Source organism: Heliconius melpomene, chromosome 16 (genome assembly GCF_056956725.1).
Source record: "Heliconius melpomene rosina isolate 202511_hmr_F chromosome 16, ASM5695672v1, whole genome shotgun sequence".
NCBI classification, from domain to species: domain Eukaryota; kingdom Metazoa; phylum Arthropoda; class Insecta; order Lepidoptera; family Nymphalidae; genus Heliconius; species Heliconius melpomene.
The window spans coordinates 5,610,752-5,628,309 of NC_140404.1; the positions used below are offsets into that span (position 1 = coordinate 5,610,752).

General features: G+C 32.0%; 1 protein-coding gene across 1 annotated transcript in view; it reads left to right on the forward strand.

The window, feature by feature from the left end:
- Positions 1-17,558, forward strand: part of LOC146530791 (G-protein coupled receptor moody) — a 79,702-nt gene that overhangs the window by 37,340 nt on the left and 24,804 nt on the right. The window contains exon 2 of the mRNA XM_085199211.1: positions 9,460-9,507. The gene's annotated coding sequence lies outside the window, so the exon portion shown is untranslated. The remainder of the gene's footprint in view (positions 1-9,459; positions 9,508-17,558) is intronic.

Sequence of the window (17,558 nt, forward strand, 5' to 3'; positions counted from 1 at the left end):
TGGTATTGCTTATTGCTTGAAATTTAATATTCTCATTTCTTCGACTGGTAATCGAACCCATAACATGTCACGCTTACAGTCGTACCCTTGTGCCTTTACACCACGACTGGCCTCGAACTGGAAAAAATAACCCTAACAAAATAATAATATTTTACTCAGATACGTTGGATATTTGTATGTCATACGTATTCAGGTTTGTTTCATTCCTTTTCTGACTTTTCTTATATGTTTTCTTGTGTATTTGACTGTCTTCATATGTTTTAAAAACTATCTTTTTTAAGGTACCAAGGGTCTGGTTAGTAGATTAACTAATAATTAAAACTTAACTGACTTAAAATACACACATTAAAGGTTGACTTTGTAAGCGCAGCCAAGTTGACACGAACTGAAAAGCTCCATGTTAAATTTCGTACAACGCGTTCCCGAAAACAGGAAAACTCTTATATTATGATGGATGAAGCTTTTATGAACAAGTAAATTTATTTACAACCTTACTTGAAAATCGAAATTTATCATCGTTATTCTTAATATGGGATGTCAAATACATTTTTATATTTTTAAGATTTTAACACACCCTCCATAATTCGGCGGAAAGTAGGGAGCAGAGTGCGTGATGAGCGGCGGAACTAAACGCCACGCTTTTGCCTCGATACCAGAGCGAAGAAACGGAAATATAAATTTAAGTAAATAAATATTTATTTAAATTTATATTTTATATGACGCCTCAGATAAACTTTCTCTTTATATAATAGCTAATAACACAAAGACAGGAAAAGGTTTGAAATTAAATGGTGTGCGGCCCCCACAAATCGGTATAGGCGATGACCGATTGCCTCGGGCAGGACGTCAGCGTGGTCGTATAATGGCGTCGGGGGCGAGTTCATCTGGAAGTTCTAAATCTGTTTGATACCACGAATTTAGAAGTTTCTCTATTCCTGGAACAAGTACTTACTACAAAAATGCTACATTATTTTCTTCAAACTATGGCATTACAATTAGTATAACATAGTTTTTGAGGAGCTACCGCAAAGAATATGTATACTTTTTTAACTTAAAAAACAAAAACAAACAGGGTAGGCGGAGGAACCTAGTCAGAAAACAGTGTTAAGGCACTCTATTTCTCACTTTACACCTAGTTATATGCTAATATCTAATATCTATGAAAAAATATAATATCTAACCTGTGAGCGCATAATTTCTTTGCTCTCTTCCGAGTAGGGTACAATATATACACAAATTAAATATGCCATATAAAAATTAAAACATTTCCCAGGAGACAAAAGTAACTGCTCAATTTATCATGGTCACCAAGAATTTGTAATCTCAATTGTTACATAGTGATTAATGTCTCTGTAACCAGCCTTTAGGTATTCTCGAAGTAACGCGAACAATCTGCTGCTATAGATACTTTAATCGCTGTAATCAATTTCCCGTTTCCAAACCGCACAACAAAACAACTTAATCACCTTCCTATCATTTATCTTGTCCAAATATTTTAACCTTTCATCTTATTTTAAACTTCTATTCTATTCAGCTTCAAGCTGTATCCCGCATATAGCAGCGGTATCCTGAGAATCTTGTGTTAAGACATTTCTGTTCCCCTCTTTCCCCTGAGATCTTGAGAAAGTGGATGTTGAGTGGCAGAACTCAACACCGCGCTTTGCCCCGTTATCAGAGCGAGGAAATAAAAATATTCAATATTTCATTTTCTTGAGTGGGAATCGAATTAACAAATGTCGCTATGTCACGACTACTCTCAATTTTAAACATTATTTCACATGAACTAAGTTATCTTTTATTTACAAAGTAAACTTCGAAATGTATGCGATAACTTCACTACCTTACTCTAAGATTACTTTAAAAGATATTTATAATAAACAAGGATTTACTGCTGTGAATAAAACAATGGCGTTAAGATGATAATAATGTTGTTATTTAAGAGGCTTTATTTTACCAGCTACGATGATAAGAAGTTTAGAAGTGATAAGTTCTTAAGGGAGGGTAAAACGTTTCGTTACGTAACGCATCGTTACGGCGCCAATCTGTCTGGCTTCCCTTTCTCTCACGTATAGCAACAGCACGGCAGCGGCAGGCAAGCACCTCCTCTCTCACTCTAACCCAAAGCGCTAGCTAATATTGGGCAGACGCTTCTCTTTTCTCTGTGACTCAGTGTTAATTGTGTTATAGACATACCATTGACTGTGAGTATATAATCTAGATTTTATTAATTTAAACATTTCCTTTCATAACGTAAACTTTTCTCAAGCTAAACAATTTCAATATTAAATAGTTCAACTTAGATAAGAATAAAATGGCCCCTTTGTCGACACATGCTCGTTATATTACTTTTACTTAATTTTAAAATTAGTCCTATTAGGTATTTACAATATACAAACTTGATTCAAAATATTGAAAAAAGAAAACTAAAACCAATCAAATTTCAAATTAAATACACAGTCCTTAAGATTTTCTTATTAACTGTAAAATTTGTTGAATCAGTTATTTGCATAAAATATAAAACTTGAATGTTTCTTTAGATAATGTACGAGCGGGACAATTTTATTTTTATAGTTAAATCGTAGCCAATGTTGAAACTAATTTCAAAGTACTTATAACTTTTTCTTTTTACTCGAAATTTTATTATATTAAAGATCCAACCAAACTATTTAGTTTTACACTTTAAATCTCCTTAGACAAATTGAAGGAATGACTTTAAATTTTATGGCGCCTAAGCCGTTGGGGCAAACTATGCTATTTGAATTATATTACGTTTTATAAAAGCCCTTTGGCTTCTATAACATATTTTTTATTTTTTTGAAATTAATTAGAAATAAAAGTTTATAATACTTTTTTCTACGAAATGTATATTAATTTTGAATCATTTTACGTGATAACACACAAACTTTATATTGCGTTGACTAAGAAGTTCGATTTTTTCTTTACTTCAAGGGATTCTCCGTTTTTACCTTTTGAGGTACGGAACTAAGTAAAATCTATACTTATAATAAAATCGTAAGAGGGTCGGTGTCTGTACTTGGAAGATATTTGAAAAAAATGTTATTTACCTTTATTAACGTAGTAGAACCCAAAACAATGATTTTTAAAATTTTTGCCTGTTTCCCTGTGCGGTTGTAATCACTGATCTCAGAATCGGCTTAACCGATTTAGATTCGGTTTTCACCATTGGATTGGAGACAAGCTTCCGATATAGGGTTTATTTTATTACAATCGGTTCATAAATAAAAAAAATATATCTATTTAAAGTATTTAGTTCGACAAATTTGGTAATTGCCGTAACATTTATTTTATACAACGGTTATACTGAGTTGACTGAATCTCTAGTTATCAATTTCTTTATTAATATTTCTATTTCAAGCGGGCGTAGCCCCGCGCGGGCCCACTAGTAAATAAATACGTTCATTTTATACTAAGCATTAAGGTGCCTTTGCCCTGCTGTGAGGGTACAATGTGAATCTGTAGGGAACATTACTTATTCTAAATTAATATTATTACATTTACTAAAATCATCCGCACGCAGCGCATTGGAACAATTCAAACCTGTTCCGAGTTTTTTTGCTATGCGTGTCGTAGGCTGCTAGCTAGCATCGCCACGTTTAAAGAGTCGGCTAGAATCGCTTGCGACATTCACTTGTGTATCCATTGCTCTCTTAGCTTGCATTCAATTCTCAACCTTAACTTCTTGTTATTACGTGCTAGTTTAGCTTGTATTTTCTATTGGTATTTATTTAAATTTCTTTATTTCCTTCTGTGATTATTTTCTCTTCACGTATCTGTGAGTTAAATAAATTTGGACAATTTCTCCACAAAATTTGGATTTTTAATTTTACTCATTTAGTGTAAAATAAATAAGATCATATTAAATAGTGGTATCACATCTCAACCGCTATAAATCTAATAAAGGTTACATTGAAACGGAATAGTGCTGTTAGTTTTTCATCAACCGCTCGACGATTGTGCTCGTCGTACATTTCAATTTCATACTTATTGGTTATGTTTGATGTATATTTAATATGCGTACGTATATATACACCTATAGTATGGATGTATTACTTTTTATCAGCTTCACGCAACACGCAATGACTCAAAATCATCAGTGGAAAGTAGTGTCTTAACACTAGGTTCCCTCTGTCTCTTCTGTTACATGCGGGATACAATATGAAGCTGTAAAATTAAACAATATTCGAATGTTTTAAAATTTATTAATTATTAATAAGTTATGTTTTTCACATACTAAGAAACAGGAAAATATTTACAAACGTAACGGAACTCGTACCCCTGCATTGTGGAAGGTGGTCTACAATTTTGTGTTGTCATCACTAATTTATGCTTACCAACTAAATAGCAAAATCATAATTATAAAATAGTCAGGCTAATCAATTTACTTAGAATTCATAAATAATATTTAACAACCTATACCAAGCACTAAGTTGAAAAAACAACTTGGTAAAAATGATTTTTAGAGACAATAATTTGAGTATTACTACATTTCATTCTTTTCTTCAGACAAAATATCACGCAATCCACAAACTAGAATATATATTACTTTGCAAATAAACAACGTTTAATGATATAGTTTTATAGCTAGATCTTAAAAACATAATTTTGAAGCGAAGCCAGTTGTGTCGAAGGGGCACAAGTGTTTGATAGTAATTAGGAAAATGGAGAACGGAGTGTCTTAACATTAGGTTCTATCTGCCTACCCTGCTGTGTGCGGGAAACAGCGTGAAGCTGATATGATATTTTCAAATAATAAACAACATTTAGTAGCTATGTTCCTAAATCCCTATAATATAATTTTATAAATTAAAACCGTAAAACATAATTTCCAACTTTAGATTATTTTATGTTGAAGTATGGGAATAAAGTAAAGTCAATCTAAACTCGTTTAAACTAACAACGTCATTGAGTATCGCCGCTCTACAAGTATTGTTTCAGCACAAGCGGTACGCGAACTACGAAATTATTAAATCTATTCGGAACCAGAATGAACATTTGACTATGTTAAACTGTTTAATATTTGAAAACTACATAATTTAAAATATTTAATTATATATTTAGTTTTTAAATAGTTACCTACTTCAAATGAATTTTACCAATCTATTAACAGAATCTATTATAAATGGAAGTAACGACGAGACATATATACGAGTATATTAAGTTTCTTCATTTAATTTTTTCTATTACTGAGTTTAGAAGCCATTCGTGGCGTAAAGACGCAATTGTATGACTATATACTAGGTACTCTAGCAAGCGTATAGGACAAACAAAAACGATATTTCAAAACGAAACTTCGCCACATTGGAAATTGTAGGCGACAAGTTGTTTACGATAACTGTTAATAAATATAAATAAATTACATCTATAGGCTCTATTAACTAAATATTATTATTAAGATAAAAAAAATATTTAGATACAAATAGATAAGAAAATAGAAGCCAGTTTCTCAAGGCTGCAACTGTGTGACTGTATAGGCGACAGGTTGTGGACTCGATTCCCACTCGAGGAAATGGAATATTTCATATTTTTATTTCTTCACTCTGGTGCCGAGGCTGGGTTCCGCCACTCAACACTCCCTCTGCCTACCTTACAGCATCCGGGATACAGTATGAAGTTGATTTATACAAAAGAGACGCTACAATACAAAATAATACACCTTAATCTATCTAAAACAGATCTTGCCAATAAATACTGTTTACTGTTTTCGTATTATGCTATTCGCAGTACATTTTGGTTACACAAGTACATATTATGTCAAACCAGGAAACGATTTAGCATTTGATTTAGTACCTCCCGTTGTTTAGAGTCGCTCTCGTTTTAATCAGACCGGGACCAACATTTATGTGGGCAATCCAAACATTTGTTTTGGACGAGGCTATAATTTCTGGAATTTTTATTAGAAAAGACTATACTTTTCACGTGACGTTACACGCTTGGTATATTCTATAGAAAATCTATCTTTTATCTATTGAAAATTTTTGCTGAACTCTGATAGTATGAAAGATTTTTTTTTAAATTTCAATTTAACAGATTTATAAGTAACTTAACTCTCAAAATCTGGAAGCTGAAGTGGCAATGGGCCATATTGTCAGGAGGACCGACAACCGATGGGGAAGAAAGATCCTCGAATGGCGACCACGCCTCGGCAAAAGGAATACAGGCCGCCCTCCAACCAGGTGGATCGATGACCTCAAGAAGACGGCGGGAACCTGGTGCATTCAAAGGGCACAGGACCGGGCGGAGTGGCGAGCATTGGAGGAGGCTTATGTCCAGCAGTGGACTTTAAAAGACTGATGGATGGATGGATGGAAGTAGCTTGGTTTTAGTATAAAACTGTGTATGTAGAGGTGATAAATACATGTTTTTCATTTAAACAATATATTCGAACATACAGATTATAAATTATAAATAACACTAAATTATAATTAATTTAAAAACCTTACTACTGAATCCTTCAAAATGTACTAATAATGAAAAATATGCATAACAGTGTATTTTTAAATATTTTTTATTCTATATGTCACATACATTATGGCACTGAGAGAGGATAAATTGCCCTCCTCGAGGGAAATAAGTGTCGATTGACTTGTGCGCGATATATTTTCACAACGTCAATTACATGAATTAATATCGCCGTTGAATTAATATCGGCGTGCATATACAGAATGTAACGCGATCGACGGAAAAGGTTAAAGCTTAAAAACTTGCTTATTTAAAAAAGATTTTTATTTATGTGTTATTTGCAAGATTTATAAACTGATAGTATTAAACTATTATATGATACAAAGACAGACACATTAAGGAAAAAAAACACAAGACAGAACAACAGGCAGAACCTACAATCGGGCTTTTTTTCCGAATTTTCTTCAAGAATCCCTGTTTTTTTTTTTTCAAAAATAAATAAATAAATTCTCAAGTATCTATAAGTATCTGTCTAGATTAAATTGCAAACTTTAGTTTGTTAATTTTTATAACTCGTACTCGTCTCTCTCTCGTCGACCTACAATCCTGGAATTACTACGAAACTCTCTATGAGCGAGTCGACTCGCACTTAAACAGTTTCAAAATTCACCGAACCTTTGAAGTAAAAGCTAACGTATATTTTAACATATTTTTTCAAGCTCGTCCGTTTCGCTGGTTTTATTTTTTTATTTGTAATCTTTGAAACGACTGAATTTTATGAGACATTCGCCAGTAAGTTTAATATTTACTTTTTTATATTTTTGATTTAAAAATTATTTTCGATTTCCGAATATTAAAAAGGAAATAAATTAATGGAAAGAAATTTCGGCGGAATTGTGTGTTGAGTGGCGAAGAAATGAAAGTATTACCTAAATCCTTAATTTCTTCGAAAGGGAATCGAACCACAACCTGTCGTACTGGCACTTGACTCGACTGACCTCATATTCTGGTGTAAAAATATTATATTTCTTAACATAACATTTTTTCTTGCAAAGCTTAAGTTACAACGGCTTATCGACGGTATTATTCACCGCTAAGCTCTTGTCATTCCCGGAACAATATTTATTTGTCTCAAGTAAAGGATCCTCAATTTCCTAGCTGCGATTTATTGTTATTATATTTCTACGTCTTCATTATTTTTTCATAGCATTTTTTATTATTTAATGGTATCCGTATCGTATTTTATTTTGTTTTTTAATAATATAATATTTATAAAATATTGGGGGACATTGGTAACGAGCATAGTGAGTGCCAGAGGGAACCTTACGGCATTTACGTACCCCATTTTCTGCAGAATTCTCGAGGCATTGCGTGGCGAAACTCAACGCCGCACTTTACCTCGTTACTAAAGCGAGGAAGTGGAACTGAAGAGATGATATATTTCATTTCTTCGCGGGAATTAGCTAAAGTATAATAAAATTATCATAACAGAGAGTACCTACCCTAAAGACTACTAAGTGATGGAACTGAACAACGTGTTTTGTCTTACTGGGGCGGGAAAATGGAAATAATAAATTTTCCCGAGGGGTGAACCCATGACCACTACTTACTTTGACCCACTGCACCACTGTAGTTAACATATTATATTAAAAACAGAATACTATAATATTCCATTAAAATATTATAATTAATATGACATTAATATTTCACATCAAAGAATTAAAAACATATATCATCTTTACAATCTATTTCAATAATAGGCGATCCTTTGAATTTAACCATGGCGTAAAAAAGGTCGTTTACATTTTTTTTCTTCTTCAAATATTCTATAAGCGAAGTGAGAATGATATCAAACTTGTTTCAGCCATATGTGAAACATGTGAGCGCAATAAAAAAATGTCTTTGAAACTCAGAAACACGTGTTGACAGACGGAATGCTCGTGTGAATGATGAGGAATAGGGTTAATTAGAGATGAAGACTGCAGACGTTTCAGATAAAACTGAGTTTTGGGTAAAAAAATATTTGAAAAATAAGCGTATGTTTATTATGTAGCGGAGCCGCGGCTTCGCCTGCTTCTTTTTTTTTATTTAGTAGTATTTAAGTGTATTTAAAGAAAATTTGTTAGGTTAGGTATATTACACTTAATAAATTGTCAAAAAAATTATGGTATTTAATAGAATATTTTTTTGTTATTTCATATTTATCTAAATACGAAGAAAGAAAGTCTCATAAAAAATAGTTTAGTTAAATCAGTTTACAGTCAGATTACGCTACTTATGAATAATAATATCAAAAAGCTAAATTGAACTTTAAAAAGTTTCTATTTTTATTACTATTTTAGATCCTTTCAGCGTTCTCTGCAAAAATATGGGGAATTTGTTAATATGGAAAATATATATTATTTTTCATTTATAAACTTCTAAATAGAGAATCTATAAAGGAAGTTCACGGATTAGAAACGAGTCGTCTGTGGACAAATTGCACATTGAATTAGAGAATTCAAGTCCAAACTTATCGATGAAGTTTGTGAACTAAGTCGATTTGCGGTCGTGAACATAATTCACTCGTATACGCGTGTGTTAGTTAATATAAAGTGATGATTCCTATAAACAGTTATAATATCTATCTGATAGTAAAACAAATACTGTATGTATCTCTTTATTTATTGTTTTACTATTTAACTGCGTTAAGTTTCGCCACTCACCGAGCAATACATTAAAAATTAAGCGATAACTGGGAGGAGTGTATTAACACTAAATGTCTGTCTACTTCCTGCTATACGCGAGAAACAGTGTGAAATTAATTTATCTTTATTTTTACCATTAATATTATTTCATATGGTTGCAATTATTTCATTAGTATGACTCATTAATTATAAATTAATTCTGTTGTTGCCCTTGTTTCAGCTAATTTTAATAATTAAACAATATCTTATATTTAATCAGTCTAAGCTAATAATATTTGCTTAGTATATAAAACTATATAATTATTTATATATATCAGAGTCATCTTTTAAAAGATATTATGTATGCTTACAGGTAGCGCTACCAATCGATTGACAACGAAAACTTGTGATTATTGCTCAGGTAAGTAAAATAAAAACTTGAATTTTAGACAAATAGTAATTAAAACAGTTGTTTTAAAAAGTTAAAAAAATTGATACAGAATAGACTATGTAGTGTGTGTTGGACAACTAAATTAACTGAACTGTTTTAATTACTGTTACTACCGTTAGTATTCTATAGAGTCTAGATTGAAAAATAAATACGGAAAGTTAACAAAAATTTGTAGAAATAAAAAAATTATTGCTGAATCATTTGTATTTATTATCTAAATAAATACTAATTTTGAAAAAATCGATTGAACATCAGTTAAATCATATATAGTTTATTTCTCTATTTCAAGGAAAAAGATAAATTACAAGAATATTTACAACAAGTTCTAGTTTAGAAGTTTAAACATAAAAAATTCTTCCAAAGCCATATATTTCGTGCACAACCTATAAGATTCAATGCTAACTAAACAAACTGTCAGACAGCCAAAAATTATATCATTTTCCCAGAAAAATTGCGGTAACAAATAGCCCAGTAGGTCACTTTACCTAATACCTGAAAAGTCGGTGACCGACCCGCTTCTGTTAATTCGCATAACATTTTTAAATACCATCCTAATGAACGTTGCTAAAAATGTAGGTTGATGTAAAAATAGAATATATACGAGTACATACGATGAAACCCGGGATTTAGATGCGCGTGCGCTTAAGACGTGTTTAGAAATAATATAGTTATAAACATATTGTCAGTGTTTAACTGTAAACACGATGATTGTGGGTTCGATTCCTATTTGGTTAATTAGTAAATTTTATTTCTCCGTCCTTGTATAACGTATACAAGCAACATGCGGCGTTGCATTTGGACTGAAAAAAAGAACGAAGTGTTAACCCAAAATTTACAGTGCCTAGTCTCTACATTATAGATAGCTGAAAAAATAATACAAATCAGATGATGCCTGGATTTCTCATTTATATTTACAAAAATATCAAGTTTACTAAAATTTCAATCAGTTGCTTGATGGGTTTTTTTTCAATTTATTTTTTCTATAAACCTAAGTAAAATATCCATATTTAATGTGTTTCAGGAATATAAATAAAAAATAATACAATCAGATATTTGATACAGTAAATCCTCAATTCATTTCTGTTACATCGAAGTTTTTGGAACTGACTGACATTCATGTATACATCTCACATCATTACCTCCTTCGATTTGTCATTCCCCTTTTTTTTGTGTATAGAATTGGTTCTAAACGTTAATGCTTGGGTAAGATTCGTTTAGAAGGTGTTGTATAAAGTATGTTCATGTCTAAAAGTTAACTATATGGTCAACTATTCTAATATTAACATCTCATATTTTCTTTCTCAAAAATGCAGTAGGTCTCATTTAAGTCGATTCGTTTATCTTTTCTTTAAAAATCGTTTATAATTAAATAATTTTTATTGCATAGTAAGAAAAAGTAACAAGATTAAACTTGTTTTCAGTTATTAACGACTTATATGCATCAATCTAGCGGCGAAATTTTATTCAATTAGAATTCTAACTATATCATAAAAGGCACATTATGATGAAAATTAAAAGTTATACCTTATTTATGAAATCCATAAAGAGATAAAGAAGAACGGTTTAAAACGAAAAGTTAAAACTCATTTACTTTAATGATATAACAGATTTAACTTTTAGAATTAAACATATGATTAAACATTTCCGTGATGTGTTCTTTGCGTGTTAGAAATCTCATTTACTAAATGTGAGAAGAAAACACGAGAGCAATAATGGCTACATCCTAATTTACCCTTTTCCTGTTACCACATACGTAAAAGTTCAAAAGCTTTATAGAGACCAGTCGTCTGTGTAAGCGCGATAGGTTGTGGATACGATTCCCATTCGAGGAAATGAAATACCTACATCATGTTTTCAATTCTTCGTTCTTGTGTCGAGTCGTGTCACTTAAAACGTTTTGCCTATAGGATTCGGCGGTAAGAGGGGAGCAGAGTGCCAGTCCTCCCTCTACTTATCTTGCAACATGCGGGACGCTAAAAAAAGAAAAGCTTTATAAAGAGTTTAATTTTTTCTACGTTTGAGGTAGTTTTAAACGGAAGAAAATTTTCAAGTCTTGCTGCAGCAGTTTTAAGTTTTTTTTTGTATTTTTTGCCCTTGTATATTTATAAAGAAGTAATTTCTAAGTTAAAATTTTCCAAAACTTTAAAATTTTGCTTTAAATTAAGTTTAAAAATTTTATTTTACCTTATTTTGCGTGGGAAAATAAGAATAATAAATACAAACACGCATATTAGTTTTTACATAACTACTATCACGTTGTTTATTTGTTGTTTGTTCACGTTTCCAACTGCGTCACGAAGCGTCATGTATTTTGATTAAAGAAATAAATATTTGTTATTCTGATTTCTGTCGAATATATCTTCCTAAAGCCAAGCTTTCACAATATCCAAACTTTGGAAAATGGACAGCTATCGCATTTGTTTCTATTTAGGAAAATCTGGGACGTTTATATTTATATACTTATTTATATTATTATAGTTAACTTTTCAATGTGACTTTGGTTCCCTAACTTTTTTTAGCTTCACACTCCGCTTGGAATCTGGAAACCTAATGTTTAAACATTCCGTTTCCCATTACGGCACATCCGTTCCCCACTTCCCACCGATTTTTTAGGTATTACGTGTTGAGTAGCGGAACTTAACGACATGCTTTCTCTCTCAGAGAGCGTGAAATTAAAATATTGGATATTTAATTTCCTCGAGTGGGAATCGAACCCACGATTCGCGTTTACAGTCGCACGTTTACTCCTGCTCCGCAAATAGTCTCGATATGTATAAAAAATTATTTGTTTTCTATATTTTTCATAATTTAGAAGACACTTTTCCAATTTATATTACTTGTATATGGTTAGTATTTCTTGTCACCGCATTGTTAACAACTCGATCGTTCTTCAGTTGATTTTCACGGATAATTTGAGCTTTTGTCAAGAATCGTAAAGGCCGCACAATAAGAAGTGTTTGACGTGACGAAGGGTCAAGTGTTTTTCTTCAATGCTACCTCAAATTCTGGCTTGCTTTGTTGATTCCAAAAGAAAAATAAAATTGTAAGAATATTTTGTATTGTCGTCAAAAGTTAAGAATGTGTCCAAATTGAATAAAGACTAAACAAAAAATTTCTCTCATGAATAGTAAAAATTATATTTTCTATATTTAGCTTCATGCTGTGTATGACACTTCCGTTTCCTACTTTCCGCCGAATCCTGTAGGCATTGTTGGTTGCGTGTTGACTCGTTCTCAGAACGAGGAAATGAAAATTTTAAATATTTAATTTCCTCGAGTGGGAATGGAACCCCAAACTATATCGCCTTTACAGAACGACCTTAAGTTTTTATATAAGTAGATAAAATAATTTGCTTCTTGCAAGTAATTTAATATCTTTTTTTTTTTATATGTATGAAATATGTGAATTTTATATTAAATGGTTAGTTAGTTTTATCTGTACCAAATGCGTTTAATATGACATTTTTATATTTTTAACCGACTTCTGTAAGAAAAGGAGGTTATCAATTCGACTGTATTTTTTATTTTTTTTTTATTTTTTTTTTTTTTTATGTTTGTTACCTCATAACTTTTAACTGGGTGGACCGATTTGGATATATTTTTTTTTATTTGAAAGGTATAGCTTCCCGAATGGTCCCATTTTTTTTTGGTCCATGTCTGACAATGGTATCCATGAGAAAATCACATAAGTCTTAAATTTGCATTATGCATATGCGCGACTAATAGCCGAATAACTCAATGTCGCGCCAACCGATTTTGATGATTCTTTTTTTATTTGAAAGGATACTACACTTCAAGGATAATTTGGTGAAAGTTTGGTTAGGTTTCGATTATGGAATCCGGAGAAAATTGAGAAAGTTTGTTTTTTTTTGGTCAAAAATTAATTATACTGTAATAGTTACAAGCAAAAACTTTTTAAATTGATGTCAGAAGTGAGATTCCTAATCGTTGCATTTCTTTTCAACCAATCTCAAAAAAGAGGATGTTCTCATTTTCAACCAACTTCAAAAAAGGGAGATTCCGAATTCACCCGAATACTTTTTATGTTTGTTCTTGTCAATATACCAAAATGTAACTTTGCACAAAAATAATAGCTAATTAAATGAAGTTTTACATAGAACAATCACAACCACTCGTTGACAACCACTACCACCACCATCACCACTCGTTCAAGAAGCATCATTTTAAGATCTACCCATCACTAAAAATCGTAAAATAAATTAATTTTTAACAAAAACAAAAACCGACTTCTAACAACGAACTAAAAAGTGAAAAATAATTATATAAAGATTTTATAATTTTGAAGTCGGTGTCAAACTAATGCTACAACACCCTTACTACAATATCTAATTACTTAGCCTGTTTGTTTTACTTGGCACCGACTTCAAAATTATAAAATCTTTATATAATTATTTTTCACTTTTTAGTTCGTTGTTAGAAGTCGGTTTTTGTTTTTGTTAAAAATTAATTTATAGTCAATAATTGAGTTTGGGAAATGAGGAAAATGTCTTCAATTTGTAATTTGAGTCGTTAAGTTGATTGGAAAAAGATCTTGTAACTTATGTAACTACAGCGCCGACGGTCTCTATTGTATTTTTTTTCCTATTCTCTCTGTATCTTACATGCAGCAGGCTAGGCAGAGGGAGCCTAGTTTTAAGACACTCCGCTCCCCACTTTCCGCCGAATTCTGGAGGCGTGTTGAGTGGCGGAGTGACTCGACACCACAACGAAAAAATGAAAATATGAATTTAAATAAATATTTAATTACCTCGAGTGGAAATCGAACTCGCAACCTGTCGCTATTGTAGTTACAATTCATCAACAGTAAATCATAGATAGTATTTACAATATTGAGAGTTGACTCACAAAATGGACCCAGGCCCATAAATTGGTGAAAGGAATGTTCTTACTATACCAATGTCACATATCGATTATCCAAAGTAATATATTAGGGGGTTACCCCCGAAGTGGACTTGTTATTACGTGAAAATCTGTGGAGGAAGCATTGGGGTGATTTATTTAAGCATTTTATCGTTTGCAGGTCAATTGCCGTTTCGAGTTTTTAACGAGTGGTTCTGGGGTAGTCAGTTTTTCTTTTATATTATTGTATTTTGGTTGATTTTAATAAAAAAAGGTTGACGTTTTCAATAGACTCCATCGTGGTGTAATGGTTGTAGCAGGTAATATGATACGCGCTGGCGGATGGTTCAGAGTTCGAATTCCAATCTAGGGAATTAATTTTAATTTTTAATTTTAAAATGTGATATTACTCAACACACGATATCTCCCTTGAAATGGAACGTATAGCGTAGAACGGAATATCTCAACACTATGTTCTATTTGCCTATTCTGCTATATACATACAAAGAGTTGAAATAAATGCTTATCAAGTTCTTTATATGTAATGCAGAAGTCAGGACGTGAATGATAACATCTCTATAGTATGTATATATCTCTATAGTATACAAAGCGCTTGAACATTATGTAAGAGAGTGTGCTATCAAATATCAGAATATTTTTAGATTGACGTCATTATTGACATTTCTATATATTAAAAATGAGTGCGCTTTGGAATTCATCCAATCTTGTGCAGTATTAGATTATCCGCTCCCAGTGCTTCTATATACTCGTAGATGAAAAGTTATTTACTTTAGAATTTATAGAGATCATCAATACAATATATTATTTGTAATTATTTCTCAAAATATCTGAAAACTTCAGCAAAGCTTCAGAAAAGAACGATATGAGCTTGTAACATATAAACTATGCAATAATTTAATAGGAAAGTTTGTATAATACATGCATATTATATTTATGCTGTAGGCGTCGTAGCGCAGGGGCACATAACTGTTAAAACAATGGTTATGGGTTCGATTTCCACCCGGAGGACTGAAATATTTAATAGTTTCATTTCTTTGCTCTGGTAACGAGAATACGAGGCCTCCAGAGTTTGATGGAAAGTGAAGAATAGAAGAACCTTAACACTAGGTTTCCAGGTTCCATCTGCCTTGATAAGTGTGGTAAACTATAAAAAAATATATTTCTTATAGCTTTATGCAAAATTTGTTTAACTCACTTTATTGGCGATCCAAGCAACCTCTGGCACTTAGAAAAATCCATTGTAAATATAACACCTACTTATTTCTATTTGACTAGGGACAAAGCACAGTTAAAACTAGTCTGTAATTAAATAATAAGAACAAATAGATACTGATTTATAGTCTCGTTTGTTTATTGTACATATCAAATTCACATTCTCTCCAAAAAGGCAAAGATATATTCCTAAATTGAAGTTAACGTACGTGAAATCAATCACTAAGATCGATCTTCAACATTTTAGCAAACCTAAAGTTTGTATTAAAACGTATTTTATATTCTAGTTCGTATATAAAATCTATTACCTCCTTACTCTACTCTGTTAAGTCTATCACGTTGTGGCCCAGTCGTAAATTTTACTTCAAGAGAACGATAATTGATTACTTTCTAGTAAAACTGTGGGGAATGGCCCAACGTTTATTAGCAACTCTAGAGTAAACGATATTTTTATATAGAAATTGCTTTTTCTGTGTAAAATATCAATATAGTTAATCATATTTTTATAACATAAAGGATAAAAACGATATTGATGATTTACAATGGCTAGACACCAAATGTTTTATTTTAAAAGGCTGTATAATCGCAAAGTAATTAATAGCAAGGAGCAGGGCAGGCAGAGGGGGGCTTAGTGTTAAGACACTCCGCGCCCAATGGGGCGGAAAATCACTTAATATTATATATTTCACTTCCCCGAATGGGAATTTATTAAATTTTTGTTTTTATTAAATTTGGTGTATAATATGTTGTTGTTTATCCTATCCTATATCTTATAAAACAAAGTCGCTTTTCGTGTCTGTCTGTTGTTTCTAACTCTTCTTCTTTTAAACCACCCAACGGATTTTGATGCGGTCTTCTGGTGAAGATTTCTACGAAAAACACTCGACTTAATGGTTTAAGTCGAGTGTTTTTCGTAGAAGGTTTATATATAGTTTATTATTTGTACATTCTCATGTAAATTAACATAAATACGATAAATGTGTATAAAGTCCTACCCGTTGAGACACTTTCGCGCATGCGCTGCTCTAATGGTAAGTACTACATGAAAAAAATGTACTGGAGTATTATTTCTCCTAATAAGATCTACAAAAAAGTCCGCGAGTGCATATTCGTATCTTTTAAGAATAACGTGTAGTGATCATTTTTCTGTCTAAAAATAATAATTTCAATATATTTTTTATTGTGAGGGATATTTTTCCATAATGGTATTAATCCTTATCCTTTAAAATACTTTATTAATTTTCTACGTTAAACGAAGATAAAATTTGCTTTTTAAACTATTTCGAAATTGCGAATAGTTTTAGAGAAAAACGCATTTAATTATTGACACATCACGCCGTTCACACATCAACTGTATCGAGTCAAGTTTCACTTATCCCTTACTCTCAGCATATAAATAAGTATATTAGTTACGTTGGCCATTTAATGTAGATCAAAACTGTCTTTTCTGTTTTTCATTTTAATAAGTACTTTAGAAGTTGTTACAATATCAAAAAGTCCTTGCTGCGAAACGCGCCTCGCGACGTTATGCTTATACAAGCGAGTCCGCCGCGCCCGCTTGCCTTACACGCATCGGTGGTTCAGTGGTAGAATGCTCGCCAGCCACGCGGGCAGCCCGGGTTCAAATCCCGGCCAATGCATTCTATTTAATTTTCGTCACAGGCAGCCACGTAGTGCTTGCTTTTCATCAGGGACAGAATACCCTCTTCAGCATTAACCACAAGCTCGAGAAAAAAAAGCCCGCCTGCCTTTATAGCAACGAAGATTTAGATGCGTTTGCACGTATTGGATAATTCGAGTTGAATGTATTATTTAATGTCATTTAACTATCTAAAAATAGTAATTTAAATATATTTTAATAAGTACTTGAAAAGATTAGTGGCACAGATTTAAAATTACGGTACCTACTAAAAAATCCTCGCTGTGTAA